Genomic DNA, 19,108 nt, shown 5'->3' with positions numbered 1-19,108 from the left:
AATTTAGTGATCCATGAAGTCTCCGTGAAGATTTCCCCCTATGTTTTCTTCTGAAAGTTTTATAGTTTTAGTTCTTAAATATATGTCTTTATCCATTTTGAGTTATATTTTGTATGTGGTGTAAGACAAGGGTTTAACTTCACTGTTTTGCATATGAATATGCAGTTGTCCTAGCACCATTTGTTGAAGAGACTGTTCTTTCCGCCACTGAATGATCTTGGCACACTTGTCAAAAATCAATTGACCCTAAGTGTGAAGGTATGAATACATTACTTTTAAAATAAAAAGACATTTTTTAAGTGTGTAAAGCACTCACAAATGTGAAAGCATTATAATAATATTTCTTCTTTTATAAAGATCATGAATTCAAGATGGTACTGTATAAAGATAGGGAGAGATGGATAATATTAGCAGAGAAACCAAGTCAGAAAAAACATTAAGTGTTATTTAAGATTATTAAAGGACTGAGGTTCTAAAGGTTGGGCCTGTGTCACAATTTATGCTCTCTTCTGTCATGAAACCTACCACTTTCCAGAGACTTAGAATGAGGACATTGTCTCTACAGGGCATGAAAAGCCCTCTTATGCTATTTTCTTAATGGAGATCGACGTATTTATCTCTCACATTCACAAGTGGCACGAAGTCATCATCAGAGTTCCTTTTTGTAACATCTGTAAATAACTCCTACAATTAACAATTTTCACAGACATCCCCTTCCCTCAAAAATAAATGTTCAAGGTTTTGAAAGCAAGAATCATCTTTCTGGTTGTGACAATCTATTCTTTCTTCAAATAATTTTGAAATATGAGTTCTTTGTTTTTTACACATCTCATATTTTCTTCATATAGTATTTTCAAAGGAGAATGGTAAGGCATGACATTTTCAAAGAAGATTGTTTAATTTTTTCCCAGTGGACTATCAAATGAATATTTAATGGGCTAACTCTATCGTACCAGAACATCAACAACTGTAACAAGTATACCATTGAGTTTTCTATCTTAGATGCTGTACACATAAATGCAAATCAAAACCACAGTAAGATATGACTTCATACCCACTAAAATGGCTATAATGAAAAAAGAAAACCAGATAGTAACTAATGTTGGCAAGGATATGGAGAAACTGGAACCTTCACACAATAATGAAAACTTGAAAAAAATGAGGTATTTAACTTAGATCAGAACCAACTTATGACGGTGTCGTCGAAACAGAATGCCGTCGTAAGTGGGGGACTACCTGTACTGTATATATCCAATTTATTGTGAAAAGATTACTTATACTATTCACTATAATTATATACTGTAGTTTAAAGTCTAACATCCTCATGCTGTACTTCTTCTTTGAATCTTTCTTTGGCTAAATAGAAACGCAACATTACAAATGTTAAATTTTCTGTTTATGCTCTTATAACACCTTGCTTACATCTGACATATGTATGTACTGTATTTTTTTGCAGATAATGCACCCATGTAAATAATGTGCCCACACATATAACATGGAGAAATGGTGAAATTAGGTAAAATAGTTCTGGAATAACACTATGCGTTATTTGTGTAAAAATACAGTAGATGTATCATAATTGTGCTATATCATAATTATTTACCCATCTGATTTTTCCACTGAATGTGAGCTCCTTGAGGATACAGAACATGGTTTTTAGATACCTTTTTAGTCCTAGTGCCTGGCACAGAGCCTGGTACTTAATAAACACTTGTTGGTTGACTTACTGAATAAGTGAGTAAATGAATGAATTGATGTTTGACAACATGTAGTAAATAATCTCTCTATATATACATATATATGTATGTGTGTGTGTGTGTATATATATATATGTATATGTATGTATTTCCTATTTTGAAGCCTGCAAGTTTAATGTACCCAATGGATACACTTGACTCAGCAATGGACATAAGCCCTATGAGTGACATTGAGACAGTTACCAAATTAAGAAGCCTGCAGAGGAAGGTCAAATGCCTCCTGTTTCAGTGGCTGGATCACTACAGATTTGCATCTGGTCAGTTTTGGGATCCATTGCTTTACTCCACATAACCCCTTCCCATCCTTCAGACTTCCAGAGGACCAGCATTTAAACACCTCTTCCTTCTAAGTTTCCGAGGGTACTGAGTTTGTAAACTGTAAAGCCTCATACATCTAAATTCTTATCATGGATCCAAGTGATTAGCTAGAGCAGGAAGATAGAAGGAGCTGACCTTAGTTTCATTTCTTTTCTCTTCTCTTTTCAGAGAAGAGATTCTATTTGGCCACTTCTGTGTTTTCATAAGGAGAGGTGCTTTTCTATTCATTTTTTAGGTCAGAAAGTACCCTCATCCCTCAACCACCATCACTTAACCTCCCCCACCAACACCTTGGTTCTTGTCAATGTCTTCTGTTCACTTCCTGTGTTGAAAGGGGGCCTTTGTCCTCATGTTAGAACGTGCTGTTGTAATGGTAACTCATAGGTGGTTTTTGATTACGGAGCCAGTCACAGTTTCAGTTCTTGACTGGTGATATAATGTGCTAAATCCAAAAGGCAAGCTTCTTCGTTTGAACAAGTAATTTGCTACAGAGTCATTATGAGTCAGAATTGACTCAACAGCAGTGGGTTTATGGTATATAGCAGATCTTCCCAAAGGATGTGCCACAAATGTTTTACACGAGCACTGGAAAATGGAACCCTTAACTTTCCAGGCAACCCAACTTGGCTGAGATGATCAGAGCCCCTGGATAGTTGTCTTTACCTACAAACAGCCTAGTAAATTTACCACCATGTGCCATACAAATACACTCCATTTTGTTTTTTTTTATCACGTTTTCTATGATAAGAAGCTTTATGTATGCTGTTGTTGTTAGGTGCCATCGAGTCGATTCTGACTAATAGCGACCGTCATATGACAGAGTAGAATTGCCCCATAGGCTTTTCTTGGCTATAATCTTTACAGGAGCAGATCGCCAGGTCTTCCTCCCATAGAGCCTCTGGGTGGGTTCAAACCACCAACTTTTCAGTTAGCAGCCAATTGCCTAACTGTTGCACCACCAGGACACTTTGCTATATGTATAGGGCTTTGTAGTTTACAATTTTCTAAGAGATTAAAAAATAAAAATTGGGAAGCATTGGTCTGTAGCATGGTGATTAAAAGGATAGTTGTCAGAACCAACTATACCTGTTCAAATTCTGGTTCTCCCTCTGTAGCTAAGTGAATTTGGGCAAGATTTTAGAGGTCTGGACCTCAGTTTCCTCATCTGTGATATTGTGAAAATAAGAGTATGCATCTCCTGAACTTAATTCAATAAGTTAATGCATTTAAATTGCTTGGCACAAATTAAACAACATGATAATAAACAACCAATGAGTTGAAATCACAAGGGAAATTAGAAAATACTTAAGAGAGGAATGAAAATAGAAGCACATCATATCAATACTTATAGGATGGAGCGAAGGCAGTGCTTAGAGGAAATTTACACCTGTGAGTGCCTACATTAAAAAATTAAAAAACTCAATAGCCTAACTTTATGACTTGAGAAAATAGAAAAGGAAGAGCAAACTAAGCCCAAAGTTAGCAGAAGGAAGAAAATAATAAAGGTTAGAAAGGAGGTAAATGAAATAGAGAATAGAAAAACAGTAGAGAGAATCAAACAAAAAGTTGGTTGTTAGAAAAAAATCAATAAAAATTAACAAATCTTTAGCTAGAATGACAAAATAAAAAAGAGAGAAGACACAAATAACTAAAATAAGAAATGAATGTGAGGACCTTACTACAGATCTTACAGAAATAAAAAGGAGTACAAGAGAATACCCTGAACAATTGCATGCCAACAAATTAGATAATTTAGATGAAATTAATAAATTCCTAGAAGTACACAAATTACGTAAATTGACTACAGTGCTTGGCATGTTACCTGGCATAGGGTAAGCACAGACAATCAGACTCTTATGGACTAGATTTGTTGATAGCCTAGAAATTTTTCTTGTTTATTATATAGATGCCATGTCGCTAAGTTTCTTAGTGTCACTTTAACACAAATACCACGAGTGGGTGGTCTTAAAGAACGAAAGTTTATTTTCCCACACTTCAGGAGGCTAGAATTCCCAACTCAGGGCACCAGCTCTAGGGGAACGTTCTGTCTCCATTGGCTTTGGGTAAAGATCCTCATCTATTTCAGTTTCTATAGCCCTGGTGTTCCTCGGTTCCTTGGTGATCTTCACGTGGCATCTATCTTCACATCATTTGTGCTACCTTCTGTGTCTAATCTGATCCTTTTATACCTCAGAACTGATTAGGTTTAGGACACACCCTACACTGATAATGGCCTCATTAGCATGATAAAGGAAACCCTATTCCCAAATGGGATCCTTTTCACAGGTATAAGGGTTAGGATTCCAACACATATTCTGGCGGGGGTGGGGAGGTGTGGGGAGGGGAGACACAGTCCAGTCCATAACACCACGTATTCTCTAAGCAGACCAAGTGCATTTAAAATTAAAGAACCAATACAAAGGAACTTCTGTAAATGGGTTGAAGAGTGTCCACATTATTGCTGCCAACTTAACCCACGCAGCTCAGCCTACATATGCCTTGGTCCACTAAGGGTTTTCAGTGAAATTTATTCTTTTTACATTTCAGAAGTAGGATCACGCCACATTTGCCAAATGCTCGAGTTGCCACAAAAAGTGGTCAGGAAACAAACAGTCCCTTCAGTAAATGTTCTTCTGGAACAACACGCAAAGGAAATCAACATAGACAAGGAGTATCTTCGATTTCGAAATACCTTCCTAGAACTGAAGGGTGTCTTTAAGCCTTTGCCTGTCCGTTGCATCCAGAAGACCCCAATTAGCAATCAGCCCTTCAGGTAACCAGCCCTCATTTGTCTTAATAACTCAGTCCAGCTTGTGTTTGAAAGAGCTGTAGATGGTCTCATTCAGTCTTTCTACAAATGCTGAGCAAGGCCTGCTGTTAAGTTGCTTAACACAAGAGTTCTCCTGGAGCAAGCGTGGTTAAGGTATTACCACTTAAAAATTTGTTGTCATTGTGTACCGTTGAGCAGATTCCAACTCATAGTGACCCTGTATGACAGAGTAGAACTGCCACATAGGGTTTCCTAGGCTATAAATCTTTATAGGAACACATCACTAGGTCTTTTCTTCCAGGGAGCGGCTGATGGGTTCAAACCACCAACCTTTTGGTTAGCAGCCTAACGCTTAATCATTGCAACACCAGAGCTCCTTAGGACAAATTATACTTTCCTAGAGTCAAGCATATGAGCTCTCTCCAACCTGCTTCCTAAGAGGCTGCCCATGAGAATTTAGCAACAGAATTGGAATTGATCAGGAGTCCAGATTCCATTTGTTTTCGCTTCTGTAGTGAACACACATTCAAAATCTGATCCTCTGCTGAAAATTCCTGACTTTATGCTTGGTAATGGTGAATGAGTACCACAGGTTACTGCTTCTCTGCCTTCTCAAACCAATTCTCCTTAAAGAGGTGTGCCATGTTTTCTTCATTAGCATAAAAAGCCTAGTTCTCTATGCATTTGTAGCTCTAAGACTAGCTGCCAAAAGGAATGCTTCCTACCTAAGGTGGAGAAGGCCCTGGTGTCATCTCCATGGCCAAGTGGTATGATGGAGAGGAGGGGTCACTGGAGGACCAGCTTGGTCTCTACCTTGGGATCCACACTGGACAAGTAGTATTCCAGAATTAGGAGAGAGCCATGCCCCCTCCCAGCACATGCACTGCAAACCAGCTGGGCTGACATATGTTGAGACCCCAAATTACTGAGAATCCTTAGAGCTCCCAAAGCTAATGTTGCTTCAGTAACATTTGGTGAAGGCAATAAATTTAAAGAAAACTTATAAAGACAATGAGGAAGATATTTCCTTTACTTGAAACACTGTCACCAGACTTCAGTAATGCTACTAAATAAAGCAATGCTGTCAAACACCTGGCGATGGAATGAATTCATTCAACCAATTGTTACCTGCCACCTATAGTTGTTTGGGCTAGTCACAAAGACTTAGTCCCTGTCCTCCAAGGAGAGATAAGGTATACAATTAATAAGTGGAAAATAAGAAGAAAGGGGCTGTAAGAGCAGTATAGATAGACTACTAAAGAAGTTTTGAGAAGGGAGAGATTATTTTTAGAAAAGAAGGAATATTTTAGGGGGCATTGAGTGATGAGTGAATTTGGACATGCAGGTTGGGAGGGATGGATACTCTGGTGGAGAGATGAGTAATAATAACACTGATGATACTAATAATGTCAGGGATAGTTACATTTTTTGTGGTAAAAATATATATTTAAAAAATTTGCCATTTCAACATTGCTTACATGTACAGTTCAGTGACACCAATTACATGCATGTTGTGCAACTATCACCACTATCCATTTCCAGATTTTTCCATCACCCTTAACAGAAACTCAGTGCTTCTTAAGCAATGACTCCCCTTCCCTCCCTCCCACCCCTGGTAACCACTAATAAACTCTGATCTCTACACATTTTCCTATTCTAGATGTCTCATATAAGTAGGATCATACAATATTTGTCCTTTTGTGACCTGACTTACTTCATTCAGCATAATGTTTTCAAGGTTCATCCATGTCATGGATGTATCAGGATTTCATTTTTCTTCATGGCTGAATACTATTCTATTGTATGTATATACCACATTTGTTTATCCATTCACCTGTTGATGGACACTTGGGTTGTTTCCACCTTTTCACTGTTGTGAATAGTGCTGTAGTGAAAGGGATGAATAACATTTATGGAGAGTTTACAACACACCAGGCCCTGCACTAAACACTGTACTTGCAGGATTTCATATAACATTAACAACATACCTAAGGGATAACTGTAACCCTCATGCCTCTCTCCCTTTTTAGAGCAAAGGAAACTGAGGCTAAGAGACATTAAGTAAGTAGCCCAAAAACACACCTAGTGAGCAGTGGGCAGAGATTTGAGCAAAGGCATGTAGGAGGGGGAATGAAGGCAAATCAGAGGAATGCTGAGTGGGTTGGTCTTGCTGGAGCTTGGGGGGTGTCATGGTTTGAATTATGTCCCCCAAAAAATGTGTGTATCAATTTGGCTCGGCCATGATTCCGGGTACTGTGTGATTTTCCTGTATGTTGTAAACCTGCCTCTATGATGTTAATGAGGGAGGATGGGCGGCAGTTGTGTTAGTAAGGCAGGACTCAGTCTGCAAGATTGGATTGTATCCTGAGGCAGTATCTTGAGATATAAAAGACTGAAGTGAGCAGTGAGAAGGGGGACCTCGTACCATCAAGAAAGCAGTGCCGGGAGCAAAGCGTGCGTCCTTTGGACCGGGGTCCCTGCGCAGAGAAGCTCCTAGTCCAGGGGAACACTGAGGAGAAGAAGGCCGACAGAGAGAAAAAGCCTTCCTCTGGAGCTGACGCCCTGAATTTGGACTTTTAGCCTACTTTGACTATGAGGAAATAAACTTCTCTTCATTACAACCATCCACTTGTGGTATTTCTGTTATGGCAGCACTAGATGACTAAGACAGGGGGTGAATGGGTGTGCTAGATAGAGCAAGATGGAAGTGTTGGGGCCAGATCATGGAGAGCCTTGACTCCAGGCCGGAACAGTGTTCAAGTAATAAAATTAACCAAATCTTTAAAATCCACAATGATGAAAAAAAGCAGGTGCTGGGTGAGGGAGTTCTAAAATGTTTTTTCAGACTTTCAAATTTACTCTAAGAAGTCAAAACAGTTCACATTTAAATATAAAATTATTTTTATTGTTCAGTTATACAAGTAGCAGTGACATTTGAAGAGATTAATATTAATGCAGTAAGTACCTCATTTATTTCTGAAAAAAAATTTTGAGCTGAAACTTTTAAATCCACATTGGATGCTTCACCTAATCCAGTAGTCACCTAGCTGATGCATTAAAAATAAACACCATGCATGAGAGGACCTCGAGTTGCAATATTAAAGGATTCTACAGGTAAAATATTAAATGATGCAGGAAGCATCAAAAGAAGATGGAAGGAATACACACAGTTACTATACCAAAAAGAATTGGTCAAAGTGGGAGGCCTCACATTACCTGATTTTAGAACGTATTATACTGCCACGGTAGTCAAAACAGCCTGATACTGGTACAACAACAGATACATAGACCAATGGAACAGAATTGAGAATCCAGACATAAATTCATCCAGCTATGAGCAGCTGATATTTGACAAAGGCCCAAAGTCCATTAATTGGGGAAAAGACAGTCTCTTTAACAAATGGTGCTGATACAACTGCATATCCATCTGCAAAAAAATGAAACAAGACCCATACCTCACACCATGTATAAAAACTAACTCAAAATGGATCTAAAACCTAAATATAAAATCTAAAACGATAACAGTCATGGATGAAAAAATAGGGACAATGCTAGGAGGCCTAATACATGGCATAAACAAAATATAAAACATAACTAACGATGCACAAACACCAGAAAAGAAACTAGATAACTGGGAGCTCCTAAAAATCAAACACTTACGCTCATCAAAAGACTTCACCAAAAGAGTAAAAAGACAGCCTACAGACTGGGAAAAAATTTTTGGCTACAACATATCCAATAAGGGTCTAATCTCTAAAATCTATATAAGATACCGCAACACCTCCACAACAAAAAGACAAATAACCCAATTAAAAAATGGGCAAAGGATATGAACAGACACTTCACCAAAAAAGACATTCAGATGACTAACAGATACATGAGGAAATGCTCACTGTCATTAGCCATTAGAGAAATGCAAATCAAAACTACAATGAGATACCATCTCACCCCAACAAGGCTGGCACTAATCCAAAAAACACAAAATAATAAATGTTGGAGAAGTTGTGGAGAGACTGGAACACTTATACATTGCTGGTGGGAATGTAAAATGGTACAACCACTTTGGAACTTGATTTGGCGCTTCCTTAAAAAGCTAGAAATAGAAGTACCATATGATCCAGCAATCCCACTCCTTGAAATATATCCTAGAGAAATAAGAGCTGTCACACGAATAGACACAAGCACACCCATGTTCATTGCTACACTGTTCATGATAGCAAAGGGATGGAAACAACCTAGGTGCCCATCAACAGATACATGGATAAATTACGGTACATACGCACAGTGGAATACTATGCAATGCTAAAGAACAATGATGAATCCGTGAAACATCTTACAACATGGATGAATCTGGTGGGCATTATGCTGAGTGAAATTAGTCAGTCGATCACTAAAGGACAAATATTGTATGAGACCACTATTATAAGAACTCAAGAAAAAAATTAAACACAGAAGAAAACATTCTTTGATGGTTATGAGGGTAGGGAGGGAGAGAGAGGGGAATTCACTAACTAAATAGTAGACAAGAATCATCTCAGGTGAAGAGAAGGAGAACACACAATACAGGGGAAGTCAGCACAACTGGACTAAACTAAGAAGTTTCCTGAATACAACCAAACACTTTGAGGGACAGAGTAGCTGAGACTGGGATCTGTGGACCATGGTTTTGGGGGACATCTCGGTCAATTGGCATAACAAAGTTTATTAAGAAAAAGTTCTCCATCCTAATTTGGTGAGTAGCACCTGGGATCTTAAAGGCTTGTGAGCTGCCATCTAAGAATCATCAATTGGTCCAACCCACTTGGAGCAAAGGAGAATGAACACGAAAGACACAAGCAAAATATTAGCCCAAGAGACAAAAGGACCACATAAACCAGAGACTTCATCAGCCTGAGACCAGAAGAACTAGATGATGCCTGGCTACCTCCAATGACCACCCTGACAGGGAACACACCAGAGAATCCCTGACGGAATAGGAGAAAAGTGTGGAGCAGAACTCAAATTTTTGTAAAAAGACTAGACTTAATGGTCTCACTGAGACTGGAGGAACCCCCAAGCCATGGCCTCTGGATGCTCTGTTAACCCAGAACTAAAATCACTCCCAAAGCCCACTCTTCAGACAAAGATTAGACTGGACTATAAAACATAAAATAATACTGGTGAAGAGTGTGCTTCTTAGTTCAAGCAGATACATGAGACCAAATGGGTGGCTGCCGCCTGGAGGGAGGATGAGAAGACAGGAAGGGACAGGAGCTGGTTGGATGGACACGGGGGGAAACCTGAGGTGGAAAGGGAAAGTGTGCTGTCACATTATAGGGATTTCAACTAATGTCACGTAACAATATGTATATAAATTTTTGTATGAGAAATTAACTTGAGCTGTAAACTTTCACCTAAAGCAAAATAAAAACAAAACAAAAAGAATTGGTCAGTGTTTAACCATTTCGGGAGGCAAAATATGATCAGGAACTGATGGTACTGAAGGAAGAGGTCCAAGCTGCACTGAAAGCATTGGCGAAGAACAAGACTCCAGGAATTGACGGAATACCAATTGAGATGTTTCAAGAAACGGATGCGGCACTGGAAGTGCTCACTAGTCTATGCCAGGAAATTTGGAAGACAGCTACCTGGGCAACCAACTGGAAGAGATCCATGTTTATGCCTATTCCAAAGAAAGGTGATCCAACTGAATACAGAAATTATCAAACAGTATGATTAATATCACATGCAAGTACAATTTTGCTGAAGATCATTAAAGCAGTTGTAGCAGTACATCAACAGGGAACTGCCAGAAATTCAAGCCAGACTCAGAAGAGGACTTGGAACAAGGGCTATCATTGCTGATGTCAGATGGATCCTGGCTGAAAGTAGAGAATACCAGAAAGATGTTTACCTGTGCTTTATTGATTATGCAAAGACATCCAACTGTGTGGATCATAACAAATTATGGATAACATCATGAAGAATGGGAATTCCAGAGCACTTAATTGTGCTCACGAGGAACCTGTACACAGATCAAGAGGCAGTCGTTCAACAAAACAAGGGGACACTGCGTGGTTTAAAGTCAGGAAAGGAGTGCATCAGCGTTGTATCATTTCAACATACTTATTCAATGTGTATGCTGAGCAAATAACCTGAGAAGCTGTATTATACAAAGAACAGGACATCAGGATTGGAGGAAGACTCATTAACAACCTGCGTTATGCAGATGACACAGCCTTGCTTGATGAAAGCGAAGAGGACTTGAAACACTGATGAAGATCAAAGACCATAGCCTTCAGTATGAATTACACCTCATCGTAAAGAAAACAAAAATCCTCACAACTGGACCAATAAGCAACATCACGATAAACAAAAAAGATTAAAGTTGTCAAGGATTTCATTTTACTTGCATCCACAATCAACATCCATGGAAGCAGCAGTCAAGAAATCAAACAACGCTTTGCACTGGGCAAATCTGCTGCAAAAGACCTCTTTAAAGTATTAAAAAGCAAAGATGTCACCTTGAAGACTAAGGTGCACCTGACCCAAGCCATGATGTTTTCAATCGCCTTATGTGCATGTGAAAGCTGGACAGTGAATAAAGAAGACTGAAGAAGAATTATTGCCTTTGAATTATGGTGTTGGCAAAGAATATTGAATATACCATGGACTGCCAAAAGTACGAACAAATTGGTCTTGGAAGAAGTACAGCCAGAATGCTCCTTGGAAGCAAGGATGGTGAGTCTATGTCTCACATCCTTTGACATGTTATCAGGAGGGATCAGTCCCTGGAGGAGGACATCTCGCTTGGTAAAGTAGAGGGTCAGCGAAAAAGAGGAAAACCCTCAGCAAGATGGATCGACACAGTGGCTGTTTTCTCGTGTGCTTATGACTTTCAGATTGGCCCTCTATATCTGTGGGTATGTTGAGAGACTTGATATTTCCCCTAATTTTTTATGCTTTGTTTCTAAGTTTTGAAGAGTACACACATTTTTTAAAATGGTATTTTCTTGTATTTTTGGTGGAAGTGTACACAGAAAAACAAGTTCCTATTTAGCAATTTCTACGTATAATGTTCAGTGACATTGGTTACATTCTTCCCATTGCATCAACATTTCTCATTATTTCAATTTTAGTTGTTGCATTCCCATTAACCTAGTCTCACATCCCCGCCCCCAAACTTCTCGTCTATGCTTTAGAGTATTTGTTGACCATTTGATCTCATACAGATGAGTTTTTAAAAGAGTGCAGCACTCAAGGGTGATATTCATTACTTTATGAGCTAACCTGCTATTTAGCTAAAAGACGAGGGGATCTTTTCAGCTCAAGGCTTAAAGAATATTTCAGGGTAATTGTCTCAGGGATTCCTCCTGTCTCGGTGAGTCCAGTAAATCTGGATTTTTGGGGGAATTTGAATTTCTGTTCCACATTTTTCTCCATTCTCTCAGAATCTGTCTATTGTGGTCTTGATCAGAACATATGATAGTTGAAGCCAGGCACTATCTAGTTCTTCTGGTCTCAGGGTAGAAGAGGCCGTGGTTCATGTAGACAATTAGTCCTATCTGCCAGTTTCTCTGAATTTTAGAGTATATACATTTTTAATCATAACGTTTGTAGTGGACATTGGTGAACATTTTATTTGAATACCAGGGGTCCTTTCCATCTTTATCCTTCCTAACAGTCCTGAGTTTGTTCAGGATTTGCCCCTCCCTTCCATAGCCCGGGTGCCTGAGGGGCAGCTGACTCAATTCCAAGCTCCAGAGGTGAGCCCTGGTGGGTTTAAGGCAACTGGATGTTTTCGTTTATCTGGCCACAGCCATTGGTCTATGGGTGGGCATGTGACACTAGACAGTGAATCCCAGGCTCATACCTTGGAATGCTGGGGACAAAAGTCCTCTCTCTTCCTCGAAGGTTGTCCTGAGTAGGAATGAGGCTTGGAACTGTGGGACCACCTGTTATTTGACACATGGAGAATAATAGGGTTTGGATGTGGAGCCTCTGAGAGATACCACCCCTGAAGCTTGCCCTATCTCTAGACTTCCAATTCGGGGAGCCAGTAATGGTCCTTATGAAGCCAGTTTGAGTTGCATTTTTTGTTACCTCCAGCCAAAGGAAGGCATCCTAACTGATATAATACATAATATAAGAGACTTTGTAGCTTTTTATCTTTATTAGCCCTTTATAGTCATTTTAGCAGGGATTTGAAATAAACCTGAGTGTTAAATCCACCATATTTTAACTAAAAATCTTTCAGTTCTCTTTTTTCAAAGCTATTTACTCCATCCCTCTTTACCTTGAGGATTTTAAACATACCAGCTTTTAAGTACTTTTTGTATCTATTATTTTTTTGTCTAGATTGAATCTGTCACTATTGATTTTGTAGATTATCTTTCTTAGAATGAGCTTTCTTCATGTGTTTTGGAATTTTGGATTCTAGGCTTATCTCTAGTAGAAGGTTTTCATCTCTCTTTCCATGAAGTGTTTGTGTGTGTGTGTGTGTGTGTGTGTGTGTGTGTGTGTGTGTGTGTGTCTGCTTATCCCTCCCTGTCTTGTGGTTTTTCATTGTTATCACCCAGTTCCCCAAGGCTTCATATTCAGCGCCAGGTCTAATAATGGTGGCTTGGTTGTCTTGCCCCGTAAATACCAGGGATATTGCAGATCCAGTCTTCAGGCCAGCAAGCACCTTGGCTTGGTCCTGGTTGGGAGGCTGTGTTTGTGTTCTCTCACTTGTCTGGGCACAAAGCGCCCTATGAGCTGTGGTGCCAAGCAGGAGTAGACAGCGGCTGCTTCAGTCTTGTGCAAAGAGTGGTGGAAGCCCTACCCTGCTCCTTGGTTTCAAGGAGTGAGCCAGGCATAATCTACCAACCTCACTGTTGTGGATTGAATTGTGTCCCTCAAAAATATCTGTCATCTCGGCTGAGTCATGATTCCCAGTATTATATGATTGTGTACCATTTTGTAAATCTGATGCGATTTCCTTATGTGTTGTAAACTCTATCACTATGATGAGGTTATACTGATGAGGTTTACGAGATTAGTATCTTAATCCAATCTCTTTTGAGATATAAAAGAGACAAGCGAGCAGAGACACATGGGAACTTCATACCACCAAGAAAGCAGTGCTGGGAGCAGAGTGTCCTTTGGACCTGAGGTTCCTGCACAGACAAGCTCCCAGACCAAGGAAAGGCTGATGCATCACAAGGACCTTTCTCCAGAGCTGACAGAGAGAAGAAGCCTTCTCCTGGAGCTGATGCCCTGAATTTGGACTTGTAGCCTACTGGACTGTGAGAGAATAAACTTTTCTTTGTTAAAGCCATCCACTTGTGGTATTTCTGTTAGAGCAGCACTAGATGACTAAGACACTCATCATGCTCTGTGTCGAGAAAGCATTTTATTTTATTCTGTTTTCCCACAAGAGCCAAATTCTTGTTTGCTTTCACTGCTTCTAGACCTGGAGCCAAGCAAGCTTGTGGTCTTAGCTCCACTAGCATATTGGGTTTCTATACACGGAAGTGTTCATCTTGGTTTGGAGTACAGCTATGTTTTGTAAATGTTTCTTTTTCCATTTTATCTATCCTTGCAATGTGCTTAAGGCAAGAGATTAGAGGAGTTGCTCAAGGCAAGAACTTAAATGCCTTCTTGAGCAGAAATCTATGTAGAGTTTTGTAGCCTGAAACCTGACTTGTAATGATTGCACAGCACACTAGCTGACACATCAGAATTACTTAAGGATCTTCAGAATGCCTCTCCAGGGGACCTGGTTGGTGCACTCTGCATTCACTTGAGATATGGCCTCTGGAAAGGGGAGAGTGAGGATGGAGGAGTAAGTGGTCACAGGAAAAGAAGGCTCCACTGAGGTTGGAACTCTTAGAAGCCTGTTATTTACAGGGTGGAAATAAGAGCCTTAATTTCAAGTACATCTGATTTCTTTGATGATGACTATTCCTACCCCACACCCTGCTCTCAGTATTCTCTATTGCTGCCTGGCCGCGGGCAAAGGTGGTTTTTTAACTCCCTTGCAAGTCTGTATGTCTCATACTTGCAACTCTATGGCTCATATTGTGTGTACCAACCCACATGTGCTAAAAGTTTTTTTGCTTTTGTTTTTGATCACTGTGCTCTTTCAGGGTTAAGATAACTAACTCTGTAAATATCCTTAATTCATTTGAAGAAGAAAAACAAACTGTGGGGACTTGCCCTATCGGGTTTCAAGACATTTTATAAAGCAATAGTAACTAAGATATTGTGGTATTGGCACCAGTAGAGTTAAATAGACAAATGGAACAGTACAGAGAGCCCCAAACAGACCCATGCACACATGGAAACTTGCTATACAACAGAGATGGCATTACAAGCCAGTGAGGACAGGATGGATTATTCAGTCAATGGTATTGAGACAACTGGTTCTCTCTCTCCCATCATAAACTACAGGTAGATTAAAGACCTAAATGTGAAAAGCCAAATAATAAAATATTTAGAAGAAAATATAAGGAGAATATTTTTATCACCCTGCGTTAGAAAATAAATTCTTAAACCAAACACACACAAAAAAAGCATGGACATAAGAAAGAGGATTAAGTACATTAAAATAAACATCTTCTGTACAAAAAATGACACCACACACGAAATGAAAAGACAAGTCATAGACAAGGAAAAATGTTAATAAAACATATTAGTTGCAAATTGACCTTTTGCTGAACAGTTTGGAAATAATAAAGATGCAAATATATTATAATCCAGAGAAACTGTATACCCTAGGAAATGTACAAAAATGTCATTGCAGCAGTTTTCAATAGCAAAAAATTGAAAGCTACCTAAATGTCCATCAACAAGACAATGTATAAGTTGTTGTGGACAATGCCATTCGTTTTGGCCATCCAGCATCAGAAACTCCTTTCTATCTTTGGGGACTCCCTTACCTGCTGAGACAGAATCCATTTCCACTCTAAAAGCCAGAATTGCCAGATTCCTGCTTTCCCAGTCTCCCCTGCAGCGAAGGCCCAGGCACACAATCCAAACTCCACCACTCAGATGCACCTGCCCAGTGGTGGTGGTGGGGCGGTAGCAGTAGCTCCACCTGGCTTCCAGAAGCTACAGTGGCTGTGGTTCGTACAGCTGCGTCCTGGGTCACCAGGCTCAGCAGTGCAAGCTATAGAATCGCCCAGCACCAGTGACTATGATGTTGCTGTTGAACAAGTTACAGCAGGATTTGGGGCATCTTCCCTGGTAGTGGAGCCTGCAAGCCTGGTTCTTTCACCCTCTAAAAATTTTCTGAGTTCTTTAATAAATTCCTTTTTTGAGGGGGCGGGGGGGGGGTTGCTTAAATTACCCAGAGTTTATCTTTGTTGCTTGCAACTAAGAACCCTAACGCTGATAGATATGGGTTATGATATGGTCATATATTTGAGAATGGTATACACCAAAACCAAGGTAAAATTTGAATGAAGTCAGGGAGGAATCCTTAGAGGCTTTCAGTCATATCTGAAATTTATAATGAAACAATATGTATCTATATAAATGTAGTAAATGTAGTAAAATATTAAGATTTGATGAAGCTGGGTGATGCATACAAAAGTATTTATTTTATTATTTACATTTTTACGAATATGTGAACTATTTCATTACATACACACATATTGGCAGTCCCCGGGTTACTAACATCTGACTTATGTACAACCCGTAGTTATGACTTACATACAACCCATAGTTACAGACCAACCCCCGTAAAGCCTGTTATATTAAAAATTTGAGGTACATGCAATGGTTTATAATAACAAATGGACACTACTTTATGACATGCATCAAAACATTATTATTATTATTACTGCATTATGTTAAACATGTTTTAATGTATCTGAGAGTGTTTCTTTAATGTTTTTTATCCATAGAAAGGTACACTATATACTGTATACTAAGACAAACATTTGATTAACTAACTTTAGGTACAAACGGTGCCTAACTGTTCTGATGTACATACAAATTCAGCTTAAAGACAGATTTAGGAATGAAACTCGTTCATAATCCACGGACTTCCTGTATGAACTTTTACTATAATGAATACAGAACTGGTCAGATTCTGAACATTTAGAGAAACAATGTTCTACTGAAATTAGTTGCCTCTCTTTCCATGAAATAAGATCAATTTCCATGTTAGCCTCTATCAAAATTCACTAATAAACACTGGTTAACCCATACCAAACCCATTGCCGTCGAGTCAATTCCGACTCATAGCGACCCTATAGGACAGGGTAACACTGCCCCATAGGGCTTCCAAGGCTGTAAATCTTTACAGCAGCAGACTGCCACATCTTTCTCCCGAGTAGTAGCTGGTGAGTTCAAACTGCTGACCTTTCGGTTAGCGGCTGAGCACTTAACTAGGGCTCCTTTTAAACATTGGTATGTCAAAAAAGGAAAAAAAAAAGGCATTTTAAATAGGTCAAGTAGGGCATTAAGGCAAGTGCTGAAATAGTGTGTTATATTTGCATGCATATATTTCTTATAACAGGTAAATATATAATCATCATCTCAGAAATGTGTTTCTATTGAAGGGAGGCATCAGGACATTTCAGATAAGAGTAACTTCAACAAACATAAACCAGAAAACCAAACCAACTGCTGTCGAGTTGATTCTGATTCCTAGCAACCCTATAGCACAGAGTAGGACTGCTCCACAGGGTTTCCAAAGTTGTAAGTCTTTACAGAAGCAGACTGCCACATCTTTCTCCCACAGAACGGCTTCAGACTGCCGAGGTGAGCAGCCAAGGACGTCACCACTGCACCACCAGGGCTCCTTTCAACAAACATAGCTGTGTGTTTATCACATTTACTAAATTTCTCAGGTTCAGAGTAAAGAAAATGAACCTGAGTAAAGAAGCCAACAGTCAATAAGATCATACTCTTCTAGCTACCCAGGGATGCCTGTTCTAAATAACCTATAAAAATATTTTATTTTTAAATAAATCTTGGCATCTCATAAAAATTCTTTAAGCATAATCAAAATTCATGAGTTTCGGTTCTGTAAGCCTTACAACCTTTGTGGAAGTTTTGTGGAAGCATGAATTTATCCCTACATTACAGATGGCAATACTGAGGCACAAAGAATTCAGAAGATCTACGGTCACATGGCAAATAAGTGATAGATGACCGGCCTGAGCTTAGCTTTCTGATTTCCATTCTGTTCAGTGGATTACATAGCATATCCAGTCTATTAATAGGCATATAAACCAACACACAAGTATGCTTTGTCTTCAGTAGTTAGCGAAATAGCAGTACTATAATGGAAAACAACTCATAACGTTGAAATTCTAACTCTCTCATTTGCTACCTGGGTGTTTTTGGTCAAATTATTGAATTTCCTGAGCCTAAGCTTCCCCATCTATAAGAGGAAATAAAAGTAAATATCTTACAGACTGACCTTGTATGCATTCTTTTTGCATATGTTAAACTGCAGTTGACATTCTTGTCAGTTATTTGCAGTCATTTGGATCAATGGGTCCTCAGAGCACTGAACACATAGTTTGTGTTTCAGAGCCATTAGGACCTGGGTGGCTGAAAGGGCTTACGTAGAACGCTTTTAGTATTTTGACAGATATTTTTCAAATGATGCTCTTTTTTGTCCAAAGCTACATTCAGTCTTTTACCACAACCAAAACCAAAACCAGTTGCTGTTGATTTAGTTCTGACTCATGGCAACCCCATGTGTGTCAGAGTAGAACTATGCTCCACAGGGTTTTCAAAGGCTGATTTTCCAGAAGTAGATCACCAGGCCTCTTTCCCAAGGTGCCTCTGGGTGGACTTGAACCTCCAAGTTTTTGGTTAGCAGCTGAGCGTGTTAACTGTTTACACCACCCAGAGACTCCTGTACGAAAACAGCCACTTGTAGTTCAGGAATGTCCTTTTCTCCTTTTCAGTTCTTAACGTGATTTCTAATCATTTCATTCCTAGGCTTCCACTTTTCTTTGAAAGTAGTGATGCATCATTTGCCTCCCAGCTGGATTGTCCTGTGGTTCTAAGAAGGACATTGTGTGGGAAGGAAGGTCTCATGTGCCGATGTAGCACTCTCAGCATCCCCGAAGTGACAGACCTGGAGTATGATTACCTTATAAACAAGCAGCTCTCCTCCATGGATCAAATCATCGTAGTCTGCGTGTTCTCACCCAATGAAAAGGACAAGGCTATAAAAGAAGTGGCCCACATGCATAGGGAGCTGAATAGATCTAGAAACATGCCTTGCATTCAGGTCAGTGTCATATATATGGAGACAAATTATGGAATAATGTTT

This window comes from Trichechus manatus, unplaced genomic scaffold (assembly GCF_000243295.1).
Source record: "Trichechus manatus latirostris isolate Lorelei unplaced genomic scaffold, TriManLat1.0 scaffold00081, whole genome shotgun sequence".
In the NCBI taxonomy this organism is placed as follows: Eukaryota; Metazoa; Chordata; class Mammalia; order Sirenia; family Trichechidae; genus Trichechus; species Trichechus manatus.
Note: the sequence above shows the minus strand (reverse complement) of the source record.